Below are 21,578 nucleotides of genomic sequence, written 5' to 3' on the forward strand. Positions count from 1 at the left end.
TAATATTAGTCCTAGCTGCATGCAAAGCATAAGGTAATAAGTGAAATGAAGTGTACTTAATAATGATGGAAGGTGCAATCCACAGTGAAGATCTGTCATAAATCTTCACACAAGAAAACATAAACATTTATGAAGCAAGAACAATGAGAGAGAGATGGAAATACAGAACCAGTTAAGATGTTTTTCTCATTGGCCTCTGGCCATCAAAAATAAAGTAGAACAAAATAAAATATTAGAGCTTAAAACTACTTAATTAATATGTTAGATGTAATAGACGTATCAGGCTGTATATTGTGAAACTAGATCATATAAACTTCTTTTCAGATGCCTGAGGAACGTTATTTTTAACTGGTCATATATTTTGCCACAAGAAAGCATCAACATACACCCCAAATTAGTCTCCTATATACTCTGATCTTTCAGATAACATTTTAAAAATTTAGAAGTTAATAATACAAACAGACAAGAAAAATATCAAACCACTGATATTTCTGAAAACTTTTTAAAAATAATCTTTGGCTGAAAAGGAAAATCAAAAGTCAAATTACACAATATCTAGGAAATATGAAAATTGGTTGCACTAAGTATCAGAATTTTAGTGCTGCAGCCAGCTAACAGCATTGTAGGAAAATTCATAGCTTTAAATATTAAATTTCTAAGTAGAAAGTAATTTAAATAATTGAGTTAATCATTAAAATTAAAAAGATGAAGAGGTAAACAGTAAAATAATCCAAATAAAGCAGAGTGTAGAAAGTAATTTGGAAAAATTAAAACAACAAATTAGTAGAACAAAAGAAAACTATTAAATAAGTAAATGGATCCAAAAGCTTTTCTTCTTGAGAAAAGAAATGTATATAAAGAAACAAAACAATAAAGCATAAACATACAGCATTAGAAATGAGAACTGAGAAATAGTCACACATAAAGAGGAAAGTCAAATGAATCACGAATAAAGGCTTTGTTCATCCCTAGATAAAAATGTATGCAGATTGGATACAGTGAGTGTTAACCTAAGAAACTGTAAATAAACCATTCTCCCTTACAAAGGACAAAACATCTAACGGATCAATTATTACAGGAAAATTTGAAAAGTTTGTCATAAAATTACCTCCCCCCCAAAGAAACAAAATTATTTATAACAAATGAAAAAATACACAATCTCACTCCAAATTAAAACAGTGAACATTAAGATTAAAATGAAATACAATTTCCAATTATCAGAAGGCAAAGATTAAACTATTGGCTAATTCAGTGTGGAAGGCCTTCTGATACTCTGCTGTAGTGTATAAAAGTAGTAAAACCTCTTTACAGTGCAACATGGCAATAATTATAATTTTAAATGCTCATTTTCTTGGACTCCAAAATTATGCTTCTAGTAAATTATCCTGCATACATAACCCCTAAAGTAAAAGAAAATAGGTGTAAAGATGTTAAATAAAACAGTGTATGTAACCAAAAAGAAATCATTAAAATGCCCATGATTAAGGAAATAATTTAACAGATTAAGATCCATCCAAACAAACAATGGAATATTGCAAGAATACTGTCGATATTGACTAGAAGCAAGTTGGAGAAGATGCTGGCAAGATTATGTTTGTTGATCTGGGTGCCAGTGACATAGGTATGTTCAGTTTGTTAATGTTCATCATGCTGTACACTTTTGTGCACTTTTCTATACATCCTATCTCCCGTCATATCATATTAAAGTTGACCCTTGAACAATAAGGATTCCAATGGCACAAGTCCACTTACATGTGGATTTTTTTCAACCCGTCGCATATATCCACAGGATGCAAAATCAGGGCACACAGAGGGCCCTCTTTTTGTGGGTTACCCAGGGCTGACAGAAGGACTTCAGCATGCATGGATTTTGGTATTTAGGGGTCCTGAAACCAATTCCAAGAGATGACTGTATGTTGCAGGGATCAGCCGTTTCCTAAAAGGTCAGACAGGAAACACTTCAGGCTTGTGGGACGTACAGTCTCTGTTGCAACTACTCAACCCTGTCACAGTAGTGCAAAAGCAGACATAGAAAACAGTAAATAAATGGATGTGGCTGTGTTCCAATAAAGCTTTATTTAGAAAAACAGGTAGTAGATCTGTGGCCATAATTTGACAACTCCTTTTATGCAGTATAGAGAATATATATAGTCTACACCATATAATCACCTAAAAAATTTTCAAAAAGCAGAACGTGCTTCCATATTTGTTCATAGAGTTTTTTTTTAAAGATTCTAGGTCAGAACAATGCTATCTGCTGTACTCTTGTTTCTGTTCTAAAAGAGAGGATTGATATATAAACTACGAACTTGTGTGTTTATATGTGCACAACATGCAAGGCACATGTTTGGGTATTGACAAGGCTCCACTCCAAGTGGTCACCCTTGAGTGGGATTAGGCACTGAGCTTGGAGAAAGACTAAATTTTCACAATGTATGTGCAGGAATTATTTATGAAAATAAGACTTAAGTCTTAGGATCATTGATTTTATAATAGTTTGATCAGTTTCTTCGAAAACAGGTTTCTAATAGCAATTTGTTTCATAAATTTATTTTCCCCTTTATTCATTACAACACATTAAAATTTTATTATCTCAAAGAAAACTAATACCATTTTTTTAAATTAATGTTTAGGGTTTCCATGGAGAAGTGTGCGAATAAAGTAAAAAAAAAAAGAAGAAAATTTTAAAGGGAATACAGCGTCCATTAACAGCTATGTTTTAGTAAGCCACAAAGATGAATGTTATATTTTATTTATTTCAAAGTTATCAGGATAAATCCCATTATTAAAAAATCAGGATTATCCCTTTCATCATTGACATATAATAAACTTCAATCATACATTTCTGTTACCACCACGGTATAGAAAATCCTTGCACCCTAAGTAGACCCTTCAGCATCAGAGAGAGGAGAGACCTCAGGTCAATTAAGGGAGGGGTCTGGGCAGACAGCAGGTGCAAAAAATATACTTAAATATAAGGCCCATGAGTTTAACACATGAAAAATAAGAGGATTAAAACCTAAAAAATTGGGGGTCAATTTGTGTGTACGTGTGTGTGTGTGTCTGTATGTGTTAAATGGTTCGCTGAGGGCTTAATGGAAGATGCAGATATAGAATACACCTACATAGGGATAAGAATCGTTCAGACAAAGGTTAATGTTGGGAACACATGCCTGGGTGACAGCAGTAATTAGAACCAAGGATTCACAGTAACAAACAAGGCCATATGTTCTTCTTTATAAAAGTAAATGTCTCTTTTCTTAAATATTTAAAAAAGAATGCACTCACAGCATTCTTTAAGTTTCCCAGGGATTCACTGAAAATTCTAGATCATTAGAGCATAGGAGTAGATACGATTTTAAAAAAATAAATAAAGATGTTAGTGAAGTTGCCATCTATTCTACAGGCTTCCCCCTTTTTTCAATCTGTTTCGTGGGCTCTTCATGTCATAAAATGCTCGTGGGACTCCAAGGTGTTGTAGTTCTTTACTGGTCTCTGTGGGAGGAAATTAAAGATATATTTATAAACTGCAGAGATTTAATTAAAGATACCCACAAAACATTTTCTCCAGTGAACCTAATCTTTTTATCTTTAACTTAATGAGAACACATCCTGTCTGAACTCTCAAAGGGGAATAGACCCATGTGCTTGAACTACTGATGATTCTGGCAGAATTATAGAAGTCAAGAATATCTGCAAGACGTTAGTGGTCTTTGGACTTATTGTTCCACCATCTGTTCTCTGCATTAAAGGGAGATCTTGGATTTCAGCCTAGACTCACTGAAGTGTTCCCCTCGATACTAAGCCAACTTAATTTGTTAGGTCACAAAAGTTGTGTATTTCTAATCAACCAGCTCTTAGATTCCCCAGTCATTGCTAAACCTATCTGTGTATCTATGATCAGATAAAGCTTCTAAATTTCTCTTTCCTAGTGTTAGAGACATTGGATGGGAGAAGAGGAAATCTCATATACCTTTGACATTTTTCAGTTTGTGTGGAATAATAAAGGGTTAAATTTAATAGTTTTCCATCTCTTGCCATGGCCAGTTATCTTCTAAAATGCCCCCAAGACAGAAAGTTACCCTACATTATCAGGGTGGATTCTTCTAACTTTTCATTATTGCCCAGATCTCTCTTAGACTAAGAATACTTAAAGTAATAAGCCTCTGTTGAGCACTTCCTAATGCTACCTGTTCTGCAAGGATTATATTTAATCCTAGCTGCAGATTTATGAAATATGTGCCATGATTGTCCCTTGCTTCTCAGATGAAATGAGCTGAGCAGCACAGAGAGGTGAGCTAAATGCACCCAGCCAGTCAGCAGGAGGTGGAGTTTGAAGCCTGGCAGCTGGACTCCAGCACTGTACTGTCTCTCTGTCCTAACTAGGTGTAGGAGTGCTCAATATTATCAAGTATTGCCAAATACACATGGATGAAATCTGTTTAAGCTTTGCCTTGTTACTCACTGCAGGAAAGGGCTCTATTTATTCATAAGCATTATTTAAATGATCCATCAATTGCACACAAATGGTGTCAGATAGGCATATTTTGCAATTTTAACTTGCCCTTGCAATTTCGTTAATATTCTGAATTTACCAGGCAAACACTTTCTTAATTATTATAACAGCAATTTATTGATTACCTACTATGTCCCCCTCTTTCCTACATTGTCTCTAACCACAAGATATTTAGACTCCTTTAACAAATGTGGGAACAAGGATTGGGTCACTGGAACTTTCCCTGCAGCAACTTTAACAGAAACCATGTTTGCTATTTTTTTAAGTTGAAAAAACCCCGACCCATCTTCAGACGATATCCATCTATCCTGCTGGAATTGATTCATGTGTTTACTGAAATAACAAATTGTTCTGCTACTGCATGACAAAAGGAATTCCTGTTTCTGGTGCTTTAAAGCCCACCAGATATTTAATACTATTGTACGATTCTTCTAATTTAAACAATTCATTACTGCCCTCCCAGGTTCCACTTGGGCTCATTTTGATTGAAAACTGCAAGAGTTCACAGTCCAAAAGGAAACTTTTGGCTCCTTATTTTGAAAGTCTTTGCTGATAGCATCAGCCAAATTCTTTATAAATACTTGCTCATTTCCCACAAAAGATTTACATTTTTCATTTGACACATGCACAGTTTAATGTATTAGGCATGGTGTACTATGACATGTTTAAATTTTACATGGAAACTACTCAGTTGGAATTATATTCTACAATGCATTGGTCTGCTCCCACCAATCAGTATTCATGAAGTTGGATGGAAGTATAAACAGTAAATTATGGTTTATAATGAAATCAATCACTCCTTGTATTAACACCCAAGGCTATGGAACCCTGACCATTATATGCACTGATAGCTTCACATATGCATGGAGAAATGAAATGGAATATACCTCTGTCATTCCAGGGATGAACCCCAGCATGTAACCTAAAGGAGGTAATTTTTGTAGGTGTTCTCCCCTATAGAAATTTACCTTTCCTCACTACCACTTACCCTGAGCATGAGGCACTAAGGTTTAGGAGTTGGATCAACAATCATCTATGTGGCCTTTTAAGGGCAATTGAATCTGAAACTCTGAGCTCAGGTCGGATGATACTCTGAAATTCCTTTCTGCTAAGGACTGTTATATTTTTGAAGCTACTCACTTGACAAGGAGAAAGTGTATCTCAAACTTGGAGAAAGGAAAAAGTGAAAACAAAGGGGAAGAGAAGAGAAAGGATAAAATAAAAGAAGGGAAGGAAATTAAGATGAAGGTGGGAGTGATGGGAGAAGAAAATCAATGACAGTCACTTACATGTAATAAACATATGTTCATTTCAGGTTCATAATGGGAAATATTTTAGCATTTCTTATCTGTTTCTTTTCAACACATTAGTACTACTTTTCCAGGGGTTAACTAAAAATAAATCTGGTTTGAGACCCTGTTGAAGCAAAACAAAATAAAGCCTAATAAGGAAGTTCAGTTTAGATTTGGGCAATTTGTGTACCTTAGTCCCAACTTTACTTTTGTTTTTGGCTTGTTAATTGAAAGGCCTGGTGTCATCATGCCTGCTCATGCACCCACGCTGTCATACATGACAAGGACAAAGCCTTGGATTTGTTGACTGATTGTCCCCTGTTCTGAAAAAGAATATCCCAGAGGCCTTTTGTTGCACTTCTGATATTCTCACTGAGAAGATTTAAAAACCAGGCCACTTATGCAACCACCCGAAGATTCCACTATTTCAGATACAGTTAAACATGATTGTTTAAAGGCTTTATGGCCTATATACCATTAGCAAGCCTGTGGAGATTCCATTTAACATATAAAAAGGTTGACAATACTGCATAATAAATGACATACCATTATTACTTTCTTTGGTGTTTATTTTAATGGAATAAACTGTGATGAATCATTTAAGTTCTCATGTACAATTCCACAGCATTTCCATCATGATTTGCCAGGAAATAATGCACAACATTTTTACAGCTCTGCCACCTTGCAAAGGAGCCAGAGGAGAAGCATTTTAATGGGATAATAGTTTTTTGGTCTAGCCTGACAGCACAGCCACTGCTGTATTTCACCCCGCATGTGAAGGCTTCCATCTTCTGTGTGGTCTCCATGACATTACATTTTACTGGCTTAATCCCTCTTCTAATTCCCTTTACTCAGAGAAAGCCTTCTTCAATGCTATGTTCCCTCTCAGTATTGAGCAGTCTTTCACTCCAACCATTCAGCCTATATTAAGCTCCTACTCTGAAAATTGCTGCTTATAGGTGACATTTACAAAGAAGAAGAGTTGCTTGTTCAAAAAGCTTCTCGTGGCCAGGCACAGTGGCTCATGCCTATAATTCCAGTACTTTGGGAGACCGAGGCGGGCGGATCACCTGAGGTCAGGAGTTTGAGACCAGCCTAGCTAACTGGGCGAAGCCCCGTCTCTACTAAAAATACAAAAATTAGCCAGGCATGGTGGTGGGAGCCTGTAATCCCAGCTACTCAGGAGGTTGAGGCAGAAGAATCGCTTGAACCTGGGAGGCGGAGGTTGCACAGAGGCGGAGGTTGCAGTGAGCCGAGATCATGCCATTGCATTCCAGCCTGGGTGACAAGTGAAACTCCGTCTCAAAAACAAACAAACAAACAAACAAAAAACTTTATCGTGCAGCAGAAGGTGAAGATCTGCGCTGACTGAGCACCTACTATGGACCTGTAGTGCCAGGAACATAATGGGAGCTCAGTCATGTGCACGGTCTCCTGCTCTGCATTAATGTTTGCAATCGTTGCAAAGGCTACTATATTATGCAGATATCATCATCATCCTTTATTAAATGAAGAAATTGGGATTTAGAGTCAATAAAATCCATTGTCATGATAAGATAGCTAGTGAGTGCCAGAGCTGAGATTTGAACCTAGTCCACACACTACACTACCATGCTTCCCTACTGGGTTAGAGAAAATAATTCATAATACATATACCATGCATCATACTTACAGAAAATTCAGGAGGTGTATGATTAATTGATAAATATCTTCACAAAGAGTGATCGGTGGTGAGTTAGCTTGAGAAGACAAGTTGAACATGAAAATATATAGAAAATTTGATTACGCTTAAGTTTTATTGGCCATGTTTTGCACCAGAAACATTCTATCTTCTAAATACTTTCTTAGAAGTGCTTTACTTTTTCAGACCATGAAATGAAACTTGCAAGAATGTGTGGCTAAAATAAGTAAAATAAAAATCCAAATGTTACACCCTTCACAAGGCAAGGGAATTTTAAGAAATTTAAGACACTTTTGTCCCAAAACCTTTATTTAAGATGAGAACATTGAAGTCCAGAGAGTGAAAAAGTTTTGCTTATCTTTAGCTAAAGACAAAAGAGAGAGGAGAAGCCAGATCTCTAGTTTCTGGACCAACTTTTTCACTATATTATAATGAAAATTTCCCAGTTTCTTAACTAACCGACCAGTTATTTGTAAAACAGCCTTAGAAAGCAAAATGATAATAAGTCCAGTGTCACTGCAGGTGATGAATTAATCATTCATCTTCTGCAAAAAATTGAGCAGGCTTCTCTGATGCAGCCACATCTTTCCTTTGTAATTCCTCATCTGCGTCTCCTTGGTCAGGTACGGTGGTACTTCATTGGTTCATGCTCCCGCTATGAATGGGACAATGAATGACACTAGACAGATACAACTGGTTCATTTCAACAATGGACATTTATTAAACATCCACTGTGTGTCAGGCTTAACCCCGGCTTCTGAGAAATCAGCATTGCCTAATGAGGAAAGATATGTGAAAATAGGGAACTACCATAATTACATGATTGCAATACTTTTATTTCATTAATTCAGTAATAATTTATTGAATCAAGCTTGGTGCTAAATCATGAAAAAAGCAGACGTAGTTCCAGCCTACTGAAGGAGGAAAATGTTAATCAGATCATCAAAAAATAAGTACAAAATTGCAACTAGGACAAATGATAGGAGAGAGAGGTGCAGAGTGTCACAAAAGTAAACTACAGAAGGAGTATATCAAAGACAAAAAAAGTCAGGGAAGGCATTGCAAAAGAAGTGATTCCCACTTAGAAAAAAAGTGTGTATGTGTGAATGCATACATCATAGTGTGCTATAACTTACACTAAAAATTTAAAGTTTGTAAGAAAAATGTCACAAGAAAAAAATGAGGAGAGTAATGATTAAAGGAAAAAGCAAAGGGGTGGGGAGGAAAAGATTAGAGAAAGTCAGGGGTGAGTTTGTGCATATCACACCTGCCTGGAGCCCATGACTTGGAGTAAAGGTGAGTCCAACCAGATGGACTGTACCCATGGACGTATTTTGAAATAAAGTTATAACTTTTACAAATGTTCTACCTTTGCTCAATTTACTAAAACTTACTTTAGGGTCTTATAATCATTTACTATAGGAATGAATTGCGTATCCTATAAAACCTCCAATCCAAGATCAAGGCACTGTCGAGTTCAGTGCCTGCTGAGGATCCTGGTCTCTCCATCCAAGATGGTGCCTTGTTACTTCATCCTCTGGAGGGGACAAAGGCTGTGTCCTCACATGGAGGAAGAGATGGAAAGACAAAAAAAAAAAAAAAAAGCTAAGATAGTTCCATCCAGCACTATTATAAAACACTAATCCAAGATTCGTGGATACTCAAGTCCCTTATATAAAATGGTATAGTATTTGCATATAACCTAAGTAGATACTCCCACGTACTTCAAATCATCCCTAGATTACAGAGATTACATACCTATAAACCCAATTATAGAATTTATAGATTATAGAGATTTTAGATTATATACTTAATATAATGCCAACATATTACTGCATTTGAGTGGATTCATTGTAGTACTCAGGGCATGGCAAATTCAAGTTTTACTTTTTGGAACTTTGTGGAATTGTTTTTTTCTGAATATTTTCAATCCATGCCTGGTTGAATCCAGGAGTGCAGAGCCCACACCAGATGGGTTGACTGTATATGTTTACTCTCTGTTCTTTGGCTAGTTGATAAGCTCTACTAAGGGCAAGAAGTTCTGCCATCTGAGTTTATTTTGCCTCAGGTAGAGAGCTATATTCCAGAGGACTGCTTAATTTGGTGATAGCACATTCTGCTTTATAACCTCCACTTCCAGCTGTGAAGCATGACTCACCAACCAATAATCCAAGGACAGGGTTCTCAGTGGGAGTCTCCAATAAATCAGAGTGAGACACAGGCTGTTCGCTAAATGAGGTAAGACAATCATGAGGTTTCCCCTTCCTCTGGTAAAGGCAAGTGAAAGGCAGGACTTAGAGTATTGCAGGAGTGAATGACAATATGAATCACAAGAGAAATTTAGATCTTTTCAGTCTTTAAGACCTAGGAAAAATATTACTTTTTTAAATCTCTAGAACATAACTATCCAGGTCTGTGCTGTCTTCCACAAGTAAAGGCAAAAAGATATTGGCTGCCCTGGTCTAGAGGCACACTGCAGAAATATGGAGCAAAGATACAGTACAGTGAAGCAAGAGACTTCAGATGGAATTAACGACATTATTGATATTTGGGTTAGATGCTGCCACATTGAAGAATAACAATGTTGTTGGTGGCCTTGGTGTCTTAGACAAGTCAATATTCTCATCCACTTGGTGTCTTTCCTGGAAGAACAAGCATATTGTAGTAGCTAGTCCAGGATACAAGAAGGCCTTTGGATAAAAGGCTTTTAAGTACAGATTTGAGTCCTTCTTTTGCTTTTGGCTTCAAGGGATATTGTGGAAATAATTGCAACAGTTTGGTAAGATCTATCTGAACTTTAGTTGGTTCTGCTCCAATTATTTTTCCTATTTCAGTGGAATGTTTAGCCCATAGGATGTCAAGTACAGTCTCAAGATCTTTATTTGCAGTGTGCATCAAACACAATAGAGAAGGCAAAAGTACATCTAGATCAGAAATCCCCCAATTATAAGCAAAGGAGTTCTCTAAAGCCTCAAGTAACAGTCCCTCCAGTGTGCATATCACATGACAATTCCATTTGCAAAGTAAGTCTCTTCCTATTAAATTTGCAGGGGTTAGTATCACAGAGTAGGAAGGAATGCTTTTCAGTCAAAAGTCTAAGTGTTACCAATAAGAGCTGAGAGATAGAAAAAAGCTATAGTTTATTTGAAATATCTACCACCTGTGTGGTATGTTTACTCTGAGGAAGATGTTGAGCAAAGGTGGCAGGGTTTAATATAGAGAGAGTAGCACCATATCTACCAGTAATTGAAGAGATTGACCATCTGTATTTATTGTTAATTCACCTTGAATGTTTAAGGGTAAGGCAAGATAGTGAGTTCTTTCCTTCCTTGATGCATGCTCATTGATCTGAATTGAAGGATTTTTCTTTGTTTTGCTTTTCCTTTGCATGACCAGACTATCTTTTTTCCAGTCTCCCTTCAATAAGTGTCCTCATCAGTAGATAACTGATTAGAAAGTGGGCCACTTAGCTGGTTGATTTACAGAATATAAGTTTATTTTTGTTCTTATTTCATATTTATTCTAAAACTCTTTCAAAATGCTCTCCAAGGTGTTGTGGTTCAAGAGAAGAGGCTATTTCTCATTCTGATCTCTGGTTTTCAATTAGGTCTGTAATTTCACATTTAATTCCAAGGACGAAACGAATTGAAACGACCACTGTTACATCAGTGCCATCTTTAACTCCTGAATGTTGTCGGAAGGTGTTTTCTAGTCTGTCCTGAAAATCTTCTATAGTTGCATCTTTTCTGTTTTCATGATTTAATTATAACCCAAACCATTTCTACTAGAAATAGTTCAGATATGGCTTTTAGAAGATGTTGACCTATTGTTCTGGCTTTTTTTTTTTTTTGGCGAGGGGTGGGGGTGGGGTCGGTGGCAGGGGACAGCCTTGAGTTTATTATAGAAAAAGGCATTCTGTAGTCCTTTTCCAGGTCATTATAATCAACTTTTGCCATCTAGGCTTTAGCATCTGAGGTTTGACCAATATCTATACAAGTTGGGGCCAGGCTCACACCTATAATGCCAGTGCTTTAGGAAGCCAAAGTGGGAACATCGCTTGAGGCCAGAAGTTCAAGACCAGCTTGGACAACATAGCAAGACCTCACCTTTACAAAATTTAAAAAAAAAAAAAAAATAGCCAGGCATTGTGGCACACACCTGTAGTACCTAGCTACTTTGGATGCTGAGGCAGGAGAATTGTTTGAGCCCAGGAGTTCAAGACTGCAGTGAGCTATAATCATGCCACTGCACTCCAGCCTGGGTGACAGAGTAAGACCTTCTCTCATTAAAAAAAAAAAATCAATAAGGAGCAGGTTATTTAATTTCCATGTATTTGCCTGGTTTTGAAGTTGATTTCCAGTTTCATCCCACTGTAGTCTGAGAGACAGCTTGATATGATTTCAATTTTCTTAAATTTACTGAGGCTTGTTTTGTGGCCTACCATATGGTCTATCTTGGAGAAAGTTCCATGTGCTGTTGAATAAAAAGTATATTCTGTGGTTGTTGGATGGAATGTTCTGTATATATCTGTTAGGTCCATTTGTTCCAGGGTATAGTTTAAATCCATTGTTTCTTTCTTGACTTTCTGTCTTGATGACCTGTCTAATGACCTGTCTAGTGTTGTCAGTGGAGTACTGAAGTCCCCCACTATTATTGTGTTGCTGTCTGTCTCATTTCTTAGGTCTAGTAGTAATTGTTTTATAAATTTGGGAGCTCCAGTGTTAGGTGCACATATGTTTAGGTTTGTGATATTTTCCTGTTGGACAAGGCTTTTTATCATTATATAATGTCCCTCTTTGTCTGTTTTAACTGCTGTTGCTTTAAAGTTTGTTTTGTCTGATATAACAGCTACCCTTGATTGCTTTTGGTCTCCATTTGCATAAAATGTCTTTTTCCACCCTTTTTACCTTAAGTTTATGGAAGTCCTTATGTATTAGATGAGTCTCTTGAAAGCAGCAGATAGTTGTTTGGTGAATTCTTATCCATTCTGCAATTCTGTATATTTTAAGTGAGGCATTTAGGCCATTTACATTCAATGTTAGTATTGAGATGTGAGATACCATTCCATTCATCATGCTATTTGTTGCCTGTATACCTTGGTTTTTTGGTTTTTGTTTTTCTTTTTTAAATTGTATTTTTGTTTTATAGGACCTGTGAGGTTTATGCTTTAAATATGTTCTGTTTTGATGTGTTTCTAGGATTTGTTTCAAGATTTAGAGCACCTTTTAGCAGTTCTTGTAGTGGTGGCTTGGTAGTGGCAAATTCTCTCAGCATTTGTTTGTCTGAAAAAGACTGTATCTTTCCTTCATATATGAAGCTTAGTTTTGCTAGATACAAAATTCTTGTCTGATAATTGTGGTTTGAGGACGCTGAAGATAGGGCAGCTCAGACAGCACATGGTCCTATAAAGTGCCACTCTGATGTGACTCGTGCTCTGGGAGGGAGCATCCACTGGGGAAGAATCTGAACCTTCAAGGACTCAGACTAGAAAACTTATAGAGACCCCAAAGCCTCAGCCATAACCTAAACTGAAGTAGTTCTTGGCCTTTTTGGGGACTCAGGACCTTTTGATAATCTGATAAACTCTAGTGACTCTATCCTCAGGAAAATATGCATAAGCACACATACACATATAATTTTATGTACAATTTCACATGGCTTACTCTTTCTCCACCCCCAAATTCCCCCAAACCTCTCCATGGATTCCCACATTAGCACTTACAGTTCCACTGTCAGAATCCAAAGCTTGCTGGAGTCATGAGGACTGGTGTCGGTCTAAACCCATGGAAGCCTTAGAAGATATCATCCATCTTGCTTTATCCTAAGGAGCAATAGGCTGAGTAGAGGTATTCTTTGGTGCCTCCAAGAGTGCCCAGCATGCCAAGTGAACATCTTCTGCAATCCTGGATATTGACTAACCAAGTCACTAACCTAAGAGCTGCTGGCCATTGTGCTTCTCCAAGCCCTGGTTGAGAATTTTAACCAGCAGCACAACTTACCCCATTTCTACCAGTCTGGCTTTTGAATTCTACTTCTTTTAAATGACTCATGCTCATTTCTTCCTTCTTCAAATTAAAGAATTTAGGAAAGCAATAAAAAAAAGAGGTTAATATAGGGTGGGCAATGCAGCTCATAGGCACTCAATATAATTCTGATTTCTTCTACCAGTAGTTGCTGGTCTAATTTGTATTTAGAGAAATCCTTAATTCAGCTCAGGTCCAAGACTTAAATTCTATAGTTACCTGCATACCTGGCTCATGGGAGAGGTGGAAGTTTGGAAGCAACCTACAGTTTGAGGTCTTAGGCAAAAGGGAGGGAGTCTGAACAGGGGTATAATAAGGGAGGAGTTGATAGGGGTGCGTAAGAAGAGACATCAAAAAGATAAGGGGAATGAAGGAGAGTTTAGTAGAGGGAAGCAACTGAAAGACAGGATGGAAAAGGATTTAGCAGGGAAATGAGTCTAGTTTGTTGTTGCTTAATTTAGTCAAATTGCTCATTAGCTTTAGCCAAAGACTCTTAGTGAAGCAATTATTAAATCAGAATTTCATTTGGAGGCCTTGCATACCAATTAAAAAATGCTGCCCATTGGGCCTGAGAAAACTTCTTTCCTTTTTTTTTCTAAAGCACTTCTCAAATGAACAATTTTGTTCTAGTCAAGTCTTCCCCAGAGTGGCCACTGAAAACTCAAATCATCCTTGATGAAGTTATGTCATTTAGAGATAGGCACAGGAATTAGCATTGTAATGGGAGTAAGTATAAGTTTCCTAGAGTTTTTCCTAGAGGAGGCAAGGATTTATACTTAGACAACCCCACGAGTGCTAGCAGTGGTCAGTAGAAACGTGAGGCTTGAGCACTTCATGTTTTGAGTCCCCAGCATGATGGCTGTCCTCCTCCCAACGCAAACTTGGCAATCTGCACCACCAGCAGACAAAAAACCAGTGAGAACACTGTCTGTGGAGCCAAGCCAAGCACTTAGACAAAAACTTCAGATGGAAGGAGAACCTCATCCAGTTCTATTAGTCACTCACAGCAAAATTAGTCCAGGTGGATATCAGCCCAGTGAGAACTGCACACCCACCAGTCTGTGAGGCTGGCTCAAACAACAAGCTTACAGGATCTATGCCTGCATTCTACCTTGTAAGTCTCCTTCTGGGCCAAACAACAATTTCAGACAGGACAATGCAAAACAGAAACATAAAAGAGTAAAGAAGGATAAAAAGGAATGGCCTAATCCCACCAAGGATGCCAATCAAATGGGCACCCATAATAAACCCAGGTACCAAGCTGAGAATGAAACCTAGGAGATCAAGGTAGAGAGAACAGAGTCCAGACCTGGTGCTCACCGACCACGTCAACAGTGACTCAACAAGCCACAAGCAGCAAGGGACAGGGGCCTTATGTACCACACCTGGGTGAAGGATGCTGCCCTCTGGGCCCTGATGGCAGCTTTGCCAGCACCTGAACTGCCTTTGAGGACATTCCTCCCTTCTTGTAAGGATAACACATGTTTGCAGCTGAGTAGCTCTATTAGCCCATTTCCTGCTTGTAGAACCCCAGAATCCTGACAGCCTTTCTTCATTTCATCCCATCTCTGTCCCTTCAGTCCAAGCCGGCAGCATTTCTGCTGAGATGGTTGACTGGATCCACAAGTGGCACACAGAGTCTCTCTGGCAAGTGGTTGTCCAGCCACAGCTTCGGCCCTGTTTCCAGAGCACACTATCTGAATACGCTGGGAATCTTCTGAAACATTAAATGCTGATTTCTTTTTGCCAAGCAGTCCCTTCTTTGATTCATCTCTCTCCTTTTGCATTTTACCAAAAGCAGCAAGAAGAAGCCAGACCATGCCTTCAACACTTTGCTTAGAAATATCCTCAGCTAAATATCTTATTTCACTCCTTATAAGTTCTACTTTTCAAAAAGTAGAACACAGTTCAGCCAAGTTAACTGTACTTTGTAACAAAGGTCTTCTTTCCTGCAGCTTCGTATAACATGTTTCTCATTTCCATCTGAGGCCTCACTGGAAGCACCTTTGACAATCATATTTCTACAACAGTCTCCTACAGGCAATCCAGGCTTTTTCTGTCAAGTGTCTCAGAACTCTTCTAACCTCTACCCATTACCAAATGCCAAAGCCACTTCCACATTTTTAGCTATTTGTTACAGAAGCATCCCACTTCCTGTTACCAAAATCTGTATTAGTTTGCTAGGGCTGCCATAACAAACTACCACAGACTGGGTGGTTTAAGCAACAGAAATGTATTGTCTCACAGTTCTGGGGGCTGGAAGTCCAAGATCAATGTGTGGGCAGGTTTGCTTTCTTCTGAGTGCTGTGAGGCAGAACCTGTTCCATGCTTGTCTCCCAGCTTCTGGTGTTTTTCTGGCCATCTTTGGTGCTCCTTGGTTTGTAGATACATCACCCTGATCTCTGCCTTCGTCTTGATGTGGTGCACTGTGTATGTGTGTCAATGTCCACATTGCCCCTTTCATAAAAACACCAGTCACATTGGATTAGGGCCCCACCCTACTCCAGTATGACCTCATCCTAACTAATTGCATTTGCAATGAGCCTATTTCCAAGTAAGGTCGCATTCTGAGGTACTGGCAGTTAGCAATTCCACATATGAACTTGGAGGGATGCAATTCAGCCTATAACAAACTGTTTCCATATATGTTTTGTATTTTTTTTTTTTTGAGATGGAGTCTCGCTCTGTCACCCAGGCTGGAGTGCAGTGGCGCAATCTCGGCTCACTGCAAGCTCTGCCTCCCGGGTTCACGCCATTCTCCTGCCTCAGCCTCTCTGAGCAGCTGGGACTACAGGCGCCCGCCACCACGCCTGGCTAATTTTTTGTATTTTTAGTAGAGACGGGGTTTCACCGTGGTCTCGATCTCCTGACCTCGTGATCCACCCGCCTCGGCCTCCCAAAGTGCTGGGATTACAAGCGTGAGCCACCGCGCCCGGCCTATGTTTTGTATTTTTAAAACATATCCTTATTTCCTTAAAAATGAATAATTTCTTAAGTCTTTGATAGAATCTAATTGCATGCAAGAAAATTTCTACTTTAATATCAGATTTCTTTTTCAATTAAAGCTTAGCTTTAAATTAACATGTAAAGAAAAACTTAGTGACATGATAATCTCTGGGATTAAACAAAAATGTAATTCTGTCATTCAAAAGTGCTAGAAAGCAATATAGCTAGCTAGAAAGGCTATGTTCATAGTTTCCTTTTTATGTACTTATAACTAAAAGGTAGTTATATCTGAATCCAAGTGACAGAAGAGAAGTGGGTAGGGATCTGGACCACGTGGACATGCAGCACACGTCAGAGAAAATCAGCAAGCAGATAGAAGAGCAGGACACTAGGGAAAGATTCTTAATGTGTTAAAAATTGCCCAGGAGAAGCAAAGGCAAACCCAGGTCTTCTAATTTTAAATCCACTGTGCTTCTACCAAGCAATGCCTTTTGTCTTTGCTGATTCAAAATGAAATTTACTCAAAGTACAGGCTCGGCAGCACACAGTAGGGGAAGGTCTGTGAGTCTGACCCTGGTCTTCTCCCCTGCTCACCCAGGTGGTCTTTGAAAATTGAAGACATCTCTGAAAAGAAAGGATGGTATTATATTATACAGAGACCTCCACAGGGTCCCTCTATCATGTGAATTAAATCTATATCTGAATAAACTTTTCTTCATTCACAAAAACTGCTACTCCTAATTTTAATTGAAAGATGAGCACCCTGAAAATGTGAATGAAAATAATTTCAGCCTTTACCTCCTTTCAAAGAAAATGCATAGTGTTAATAAGATATTTGCATAATATTTTATGGTTTATTGTATATATGCATCTACATTTATATTTACATTTCAAAGTGTTTTACTCCCTGTGAAGTTCAGATTCTTTCTCTCCATTTGAAGAATGGCAGATTTGAGACACAGAGAAAAATTCAACTTGCCAAACTTCCTAATGGTCTAATTGGAACTAGAAAGCAATGTAGCTAGCTATAGGGGTACTAGTTAACAGTAAATTAATTGAACACCAATTTATTCAGAAAGTCACCTGGGTTGGTTTCAGGACAACGCAGTCATTGTGATTCTATGCAGCATCTTATACAACCTTCTAATTTCTTTGTTGCCTCTTTGCTTGTGTGTACCTGCAAAGAAATTAAATTGCTTCTTGTCACAGAAAGCATGTTCCACAAGGCACATGTCACCTAAATTTTCAGAAGCAGCAGCTGTCCTCTTAGGGAATGCTATTGTTACTTCTGTAATTAAGGCAAGGTGGCCAGGTGGCCTCCACACCAAGACACTTTAATTTACTCTACCTGGAAACCCACTTAAATCAGAAAGTAGAGTTTCCAGGGGATTCTCCACAAATGGTGAAGAGTGAAAAGAATTAAGGGTATGTGTTGCACAGCCTACACAGACACACAGGCAGCCTGGGGAACTAGTGATGATTTCCAGTGTAGACATTTGCAAAAATAAGAGTAAGCATGGGAAAACAGTGATAGTCGACATTTATTGAGGGGTTAGTCTGTGCCAGACCCTGATCCAAAGGCATTCAAAGTAATTACACATTTGGTCCTCAAGCCAGTCCGATGAAGAAGGCACTATTATTACCAGCATTCTACAGATGAGAACACTAGGGTGGTGAGTAACTTCTGCAAAGTCAGAGCCAGTGTGAAGCAAAGTCAGGAGCCCAACCCAGGCAGCTCACCTAAAACCACAGGCTAAGAGCAGCTTTTTGTGCAAATGCATTTATAGATGTTAAAGGGAAAATAAAAGTTTTGATTGTTGTAAATGCAGCTAGAATGGTAGATTACGGGTGTTAATAATTACATTTATTGAAGACTCTGGAGAAACACTGGAATATGTTTAGGATAAGTGAGTAAACAAGACAAAATGGTATGGACATCTTACGTTTGAAAAATGCATCTATAGAGAAATAAAGGCAGCAGCAATACACCATTAAACACGAGCAGATTATCACTTAAAAATGTGGCGGACATCATGTTCTTTAACCACAAAACTGTGAAGGCAATGTTCTGTTGGCTAGGAAAGGAACAGAAAGCTATGCACATGTTTCCTTCTAAGTCTCACGAAAAGAGTCAAAGAAGCAAAATTTGTGTTTATTTTATTATATTTTTTAGAGACAGGATCTGGCTATGTTACCCAGGCTGGACTTGGACTCCTGGGCTCAAATGATCTTCTCACCTCAGTCTCCAGACTATCTGGCATACAGGCACATGCCACCACACCTGGCTGAAATTATTATCGTTATCTTCATTATTATTATTTTATTCAGGTTAAGCAGTCAAATAAAAAGTTTTTCAGCAAAAATTCCTATAAAGAATCACATTTGGCCGGGTATGGTGGCTCATGCCTGTAATCCCAGCACTTTGGGAGGCCAAGGTGGGCAGATCACCTGAGGTCAGGAGTTCAAGACCAGCCTGACCAATATGATGAAATGCCATCTCTACTAAAAAAAAAATATACAAAAATTAGCCAGGTGTGGTGGCATGTGCCTGTAACCCCAGCTACTCGGGAGGCAGAGACAGGAGAATCACTTGAACCTGGGAGGTGGAGGTTGTGGTGAGCCGAGATCATGCCATTGCACTCCAGCCTGGGCAATGAGAGTGCAACTCCATCTTAAAAAAAATAAAAAAATAAAAAAAAAAAGAATCACATCCAGTCTTCAGAAAGGCTGAATGTTTGGAAAGAACATTGCCTAGAAAGCACTCTGACCCCTAGAATAAGAAATGTGTGTGAAATATACTTATGCCTCAATGTTAGAGCCAGGATTGAATTAAGTGGTGATTTAAAATATCTGGAAATTTGAACAAAGTCCCAATTGCAACTTACTACATATTATTTATTTAATCCAATTATAAGTCTTGTTTAAAACACACATATAGTAAATACTTAATAATAAGAATGCAATGGTTTTAATAAACATTAGTTTGAGAAGTAGAGGAAAAAAAGCCATTGTACTTTTTGAGGAAGCATACATAAATATGGAAATAGGTGTTTTTTGTTTTTCTTTTTTATTTTGAATTATACTTTAAGTTCTGGGATACATGTGCAGAATGTACAGGTTTGTTACATAGGTATACACATGCCATGGTGGTTTGCTGCACCCATCAACCCATCATCTACATTAGGTATTTCTCCTAATGCTCTCCCTCCCTTAGCCCCCCATCCCCCAACAGGTCCTGGTTCCCCTCCCTGTGTCCACGTGTTCTCACTGTTCAACTTCCACTTATGAGTGAGAACATGCAGTGTTTGGTTTTCTGTTCCTGTGTTACTTTGCTGAGAATGATGGTTTCCAGATTCATCAATGTCCCTGCAAAGGACATGAACTCATCCTTTTTTATGGCTCCATAGTATTCCATGGTATATATGTGCCACATTTTCTTTATCTTGTCTATCATTGATGGGCATTTGGGTTGGTTCTAAGTCTTTGCTATTGTGAACACTGCTGTAGTAAACATGCATGTGTATGTGTCTTTATAGTAGAATGATTTATAATCGTTTGGGTATATACCCAGTAAAGGGATTGCTGGTTCAAATGGCGGAAATAGGTGTTTTAACTCTCATTTTTCTCATTTATCTATATTTAGATTACATCTGTTAAGCCAAATAGTGTTAAATAATCATCACTAACCTCCAACTTCCTTGCTTATAAATTCACACCTACCTGTGCAGGAAATGCTGCCTGCCAAGTCTGAAATAATACTTGAGGCTGCTGCAAAGTCCAACATAAAAATACTTAGCTAATTAAATAAATAAAATTGTATTCATCATAATTGGGAGAAGGAAAATATGGAAAGCTGACCTGCCTATAGCGGCTATTTTTTACAAAAAAAAAAAAAAAAAAGAAACAAATAAGCCAACAAAATGCACAGAAGTGGCAGAAGATAAGCTTTCAGTAAAATTTTTAGAGGAAATCTGTGAACCAGCAGAAATTTGCATCCCATTGGCAAAGGGGTCCACATGGGACCCTGAGGACCCAAGGTTAGAATTCACAGGAATTGTAGCTCTGGGTTCATATAGTCCATGAGACTGAAGACTTGAGTCATGTTTCCCTAAATATTCGGGATCTAAAGCAGCCCCAAGTGACATCTGGGCAGCCCCAGGACACTGGACTAGCAGATGAACTGGCCCCCAATGCAAAATGCAGTATTTTGAGTCTAATAGTGAGTCTAAGTCCACCCTCATCTTGACTGTGAGACCAGGGAACCTACAGCTCAAGGAAGAAAGATGACTCTGCACAGGCCATGTTGATGCTTGGGCCAGGGGAGAGGGGTGACAGAACCCTGAGGTTCACATGGAAATGTGTGGAGTAACACACAGGTCAGGCAGGTAGAGACAGCAACACATACAAAGCATTCTGTGGTGTCTTAGCCAGGGGATTGCATGACAAGGAATAAATTCATCAACCCACCAACCAGAGGAAATCCTGGCCATGGGTGATTACTGCAGCTTCTTAAGTGACACACAATCCTGAAAAAGGAACAAAAAACTTTGATCATTGAGAAGGGCCTTTCTCCTGATTCACCTGCTGGGGCAGACTCCCCAGAGCCTGGTCTCCTCCTAAGGAGTAACTGCCAGGCAAGCTGGGATCCACTGGCCACAGCCACATGGATGTGAGCCAACATACGGCATCTGTGAGAAGGCAGAGACAGATTGAAGAGGAGGATTCTGAGCTGCTGAAATGTTCCCAAAGAGTCAGGCCTCAGATGTGGAGAAGCAATGGTGATAAATAGAAAAATTGCATGGTCCAGAATTGAATATTATACAAGGTCAAAAAGTCATAACTCTCCCTGTCTCCAGGGAAGAATATCCAACAGCACGCAAGCATGCAGGAACGTGCACGGTGTTGTGATCTATGTGGCAGGTTTCTGAGTACACAGCACCAGGAAGAAGAAGAGACCTAGAAGTGTAAAACTTCCTGAGATTTTGGCAGTAAGCTGCATGCCAACTCCTCCTGATTGCAGTTTGGAAGACCAGGTCCCACTGGAGCAAAGTGATGAGGAAACAACTGCCGGCAAGACATCCCTAGAGAAACTAAGCCCATGCAAGAATTGCTGATTCTTG

At 38.6% G+C, this 21,578-nt stretch overlaps 1 protein-coding gene across 6 annotated transcripts in view; it reads right to left on the reverse strand.

Annotated features, from left to right (window-relative positions):
• Positions 1-2,057: 2,057 nt before the first annotated feature.
• LOC134735598 (uncharacterized) overlaps positions 2,058-21,578 on the reverse strand; it is a 357,585-nt gene continuing 338,064 nt past the window's right edge. For all 6 annotated transcript variants that reach the window (XR_010118836.1, XR_010118840.1, XR_010118838.1 and 3 more), the window contains 3 exons: positions 17,542-17,635; positions 7,481-17,082; positions 2,058-3,495 (listed from right to left, as the gene is read on the reverse strand). The gene's annotated coding sequence lies outside the window, so the exon portion shown is untranslated. The remainder of the gene's footprint in view (positions 3,496-7,480; positions 17,083-17,541; positions 17,636-21,578) is intronic.

Source organism: Symphalangus syndactylus, chromosome 22, assembly GCF_028878055.3.
Source record: "Symphalangus syndactylus isolate Jambi chromosome 22, NHGRI_mSymSyn1-v2.1_pri, whole genome shotgun sequence".
NCBI classification, from domain to species: Eukaryota; Metazoa; Chordata; class Mammalia; order Primates; family Hylobatidae; genus Symphalangus; species Symphalangus syndactylus.